This window comes from Mchenga conophoros, linkage group LG12 (genome assembly GCF_057382185.1).
Source record: "Mchenga conophoros isolate Kocher_MC1m ecotype Shallow Benthic linkage group LG12, M_conophoros_male_GT1.1, whole genome shotgun sequence".
Lineage (NCBI taxonomy): Eukaryota > Metazoa > Chordata > Actinopteri > Cichliformes > Cichlidae > Mchenga > Mchenga conophoros.
Window position 1 is genome coordinate 7,800,543 of NC_140537.1, and position 4,559 is coordinate 7,805,101.

A 4,559-nucleotide genomic window follows, 5' to 3' on the forward strand; every position below is an offset into this window, starting at 1 on the left:
CAAAGAAAAACGCTACAAAAAGAAAAACGCTGCAAAAGCACACAAAACACAACGGAAATCGGAAAAAACACAATGGAAATGTTTCTGGGGAGACAATAACCCGACGGACCAGTAGCACGAACCAAAACATGCTAACAAGTGCGCTGGGACTGGGAGACACTTCAAAGAAGTGGAGGAGAGGTAAATGTGTTGTAGTCATATGATTCTAATAATACTACAGATATCTGGAATATACATACATGTTTTGGTTCGTGGGCCTCAGCTAAAAGTTGCCTGTCATGGTCTCCATGCCTCTGGCGCAGATTATTTTACTCTCTCTGTTCCCATCTCTCTGGAAAATGTGTGTGAGTGTGTGGCAGATTACTGTTTTTGTGGGGGATTCTTTTCCACACTTTCTGTCGCACCAGGAAGAGCCAGCTAAAGTTATTGTTGGGAATTATTAGCTGTAAATAACACTTTTGATTTGTTGCTACTATATATCTGCTTCTTGGATCCACCTGTAGTGACAATACATGTCATCATTTCCTGCCCCCAGCTCGTTAAAAAAACTCAGCTGCCAGACTATCAATAACAAAAGTGCACACACCTCAAATTCCTGCTGGATTATTACCACTGTGGTGGACCACTAGAGGGCTCCACTCACACCCAATGTGGAGGTAAGCATGGACGACACAGTGGGTTTTGGGCTTGGGTTAAAAACATCTTTTTACAAAATTAACCACATTTAAGGAAAGTCCATTTAACATTTTGCTAGGTTGCCAGCTGTATTCACACTCAGAAATTAAAGTACAGAAATGTACCTATAAGGGTACAATGGCTTGTCACTGGGGTGGTACCCTCTAAGGTACCGTTCTGTACCCTAAACTGTGGGTACTGATTTGTACCCTTGTAATTTGTACCTTTTACACGTCAAACCTGTACTTTAAAGGGCAAAGTTGTACCCTTAGTATAAAGTACAAAAAAGAACCCTTAAAAGGAGTACAAAAATGTCTTTCTAAAGGTTCAGTATCTACACACAGATTTCCTATATTTTTCCTCTCAAGATTTGAAAAATTGAAGATACAAAGTCAAAAATACTTGTCACATTTATTACCTTCTTAAATACATTGCTTAACTGTTACATACAAACTGTTATCAACACAGTATGTGTCATAAGCTGCAACATCAATTTCCTGTCCAGGTTTTAGCAACGTCCATTCACTATCAACTCTAACACTGTATGAATGAAAATGGTTGTCATTTAACAGAGGAATGAGAATTTTTCCACAAAAGACCCACATTGTGTCAATATTAACACAACACCTGTTCTCTGTGTTTCCTATACACATGTCGTCTGAAAGATTCATATTTTTTGAAGGAAGAACAGCAGTCACTGAGTCCACAGGTTATATCAAAATTGGCATCACCTATGTGCTGAATAAGCTTTGTCAAACTAAAGGTTCTTCTGCCACATTTGGAGCACTGATATGGCTGAGGCATGGTGGTCAATACAGAAGATTTATTTGTCTGGTGACTGTGATTGGTAGAGGCCGGTCCTCACCCTCATCTATTTTCACAATGTACTTTTGGAGAAAAATCAGGGTGTTCTTCAGATGTTTTGGGTAAGCAAGGTTGAAGACAAAATACAAGCAGAAAGAAGAGATGATTGCTTCAAAAATACACGAGCTTCTGCACACTTCACTGCCATCCAACTTCACAATGTTTGGAGCGCTTCTGGAGAACACTGGTTTCCAGTCTTCATAAAGTAGCTGAACAGTTGGATAGGGGGTTTTAGGATAAACCTTTGAAGTCAAAAGAGAAGGTAGAGGAAAGCAATATCTTAGTCTCTTAACAAAAGATACATTTGTTTTCCTTTTATATAGACTAAATATTTTAATACACACACCTCTCCAAGTATGACAAAGAGATCCAGGTTCTCCTTGAAGACGTATGGCAGGAATAAAAGTGCAGCCCTTGTGTCAAGATCTGCCAAAAAAACAACAAAACACAAGATCACCCATGCATTTTATCTGGCATTTCCAGTTACCTATAAAAATTATATAAAATGGAAGCCTTGAAGTTAAAAAAAAAAAAAAAAAAGCAAATACCTGGTAGGTCATCAGTGAGAGCCTCCTCTCTTGCATCAAGGTAGAGCTGGTAGAGTGGGGTTTTCCCTCGTGTAACGTCAATCACCTTTGCTGCAACACATGAGAGCCCTTCACGAAATCGCTGGCTTACATTACCCGTTGTTGGTTAATTAATTTTCAGTACAAAATAACAGTGTATGAAAATGAAATAATCTAAAGTTGATATTAATTATGTATGGTGCTGCATAATTATTTTTTTATAGAATTTAACAACAATACTGTAAGAAGTTACATGAACATAAAAAAAAAGGAAAGAGGGACAGATGAAGAAAACAAGGTCAAGGGCAAATAAAATTTACTACTATAAACATGTTAAATGTGACAGCTATTTCCAAGTTCAATTCAGCTTTCTGACTTACACCAGTAGGCATCCCTAAGAAGGGGTACTTCTTCAACACATCCTCCACAGGCATACCATTTGCAATTTCTTTCTGCCGCCAAGCAAACGTTTGCTGCATATGGTTATGAACCACCATGGTATCTGGTTGCATCTTCTGATATTGGCACTGTAAGACCTTTAAGTGGGCGTCTATGGATAATAAATCCTCTCCTTGGACGCATGGTCCCTTGAAAGAAAGCAAGAGTGAGAAGAGAAAGTCAAAACAGATTAGAAACCCAACATAAGACTAAATATACAATTAGAGCTGACACGATCTGTGCATCACAAAGAACTCGTATCGGTTAAAGTCTCAAAGTATTTTCATTGCTGTGAAAACAGTTAAGTGTTTGTTTTTATTGCATGAATTGAAGTATAAAACACTACAGTAACAATACATATGGTAGAAACAATGATCATATTAACTAAATCCTAAAAGTGCATAACGGCCAACATGTATGTTTCAGACATACTAACTTCATTATAAATAAGAAAATACCTTATTGAAGTTGACGAAGTAGATGGTTGCCAGTCTTCTGGAGAGACAGTCTGTAGAGTCAGCGTCACTGAAGATTCCTTCATCCTTGACACAAATTGGTTGAATTTAACCTGCTTTTTGAAGGATCCTTGGAAAAGGTATGCAACCATAGTCTCAGTAAGACCGCAGTCAACTGTGTCACCATCAACCTCATTGTCTGCAAGATAAATGGTAGTACAAACTCTAAATTCCATGTAAGAATATTTATCACCACATTTTTACATGGGTAAAAACCGTATATCACACACATTAAAACCTTTTGTAATACTTCTTTCAGTTCAAAGAAATATTCATTAAAAAAAAATAAGTAAATTAAATAAAATAAACCAAATCTTTAGAGTGAATCCTCTCGATATGCAAAGTTTTCATTTTTAAATTTAGATGTTTGTTTGGGACTACTGGACACAGGAGAGCAGAGTCTGAGCATGCTTTTGTGCCCTTTCAAGTTTGGAAGAAAAAAAAAGACTAGAATGCTGTAATTTGTTAATATTCACTACTAAGGTGACTCCTTTCTCCAGATTTCCGACAGTTTCTGCCGTCTGTTCTTTCAGACCGATTACTTATAGCGATAACACCCGGAGGACCGTATTACAAGCTCAGATTACATGCTGAAAAAGTTCCCACATTGCTTAAAACGCGACTATCAAACCCCAGCTGCGACACCCTTGTTATATTTTAAACAAGTGCGGCGTCAAGATATTTCCTTTAGACGTTATATTCAGCCGCCCATGTGTGTTGATGGCCTTGGAATGGATGTAAAAACGTGATTTTATTAAACCATTAATACACTAACGGTAAACTGCATTCAGCTACCAGGGAATCAAATTTTGCGCCGTTCCGCTGCGCAGGGGTTACCGAACCTATAGACTGTGGCTGAACCACATATATAAGTTCAAACTTATACAAATACTATGTGTACACATTTTTCATTTTTCAGAACTGTGACCTCAACTTTACACATGAAACGTTTGTAAAAACGTTTGTAAAAAGACATAATTTGAGCTAAGAGAGTGCCGAAACTAGCTAAATTGCTAATATACGTTAAGCTAGGCTAAACCAATAATTAGTAATTATGCTACATTTTTCTTTAAATAAAACTTACCTCTGAAACGCTGAGCTTCAGCTTCAGTGACATCTAAGCCCCACTCTTGTATTTTTGTTAAGAGTTCCTCGGACAAGTTCGTAATTCATCTCCCTCCGTTGATAAAACAAAATGGCACCTGCTGCATTTACAGAAAGTTCTAGAATCCACCAGCTATTCGTTGAGTTTCTTCTTCTACTTTTTGTTTGATGTTGTGAGGATGGGCTCAACTCGCACTCCGAGTTCAATAAGGGTGCTTTTTTTTAAGGGTGCTTTTTGTCAAAAATAATAAAAATAAAAAAACTCTAATCAAAAAGTGCTTAATCAACCTGTACTTTATCTTTTGAAAGAATGGGTACAAATAAGTACTTTTCACAATTAAGGAACATGTATGTACCTTTCAGACACTAAAAAAGGTACAGATAGTTACCCCGAGGT

At 37.4% G+C, this 4,559-nt stretch overlaps 1 pseudogene across 1 annotated transcript; it reads right to left on the reverse strand.

The window, feature by feature from the left end:
* Window positions 1–1,074: 1,074 nt before the first annotated feature.
* Window positions 1,075–4,048, reverse strand: LOC146562088 (sterile alpha motif domain-containing protein 3-like; annotated as a pseudogene). The gene is made up of 5 exons (XR_014894610.1): window positions 3,002–4,048; window positions 2,482–2,692; window positions 2,088–2,279; window positions 1,886–1,965; window positions 1,075–1,781 (listed from the first exon to the last, which is right to left on the reverse strand). The product of XR_014894610.1 is annotated as a sterile alpha motif domain-containing protein 3-like (transcript).
* Window positions 4,049–4,559: the final 511 nt, after the last annotated feature.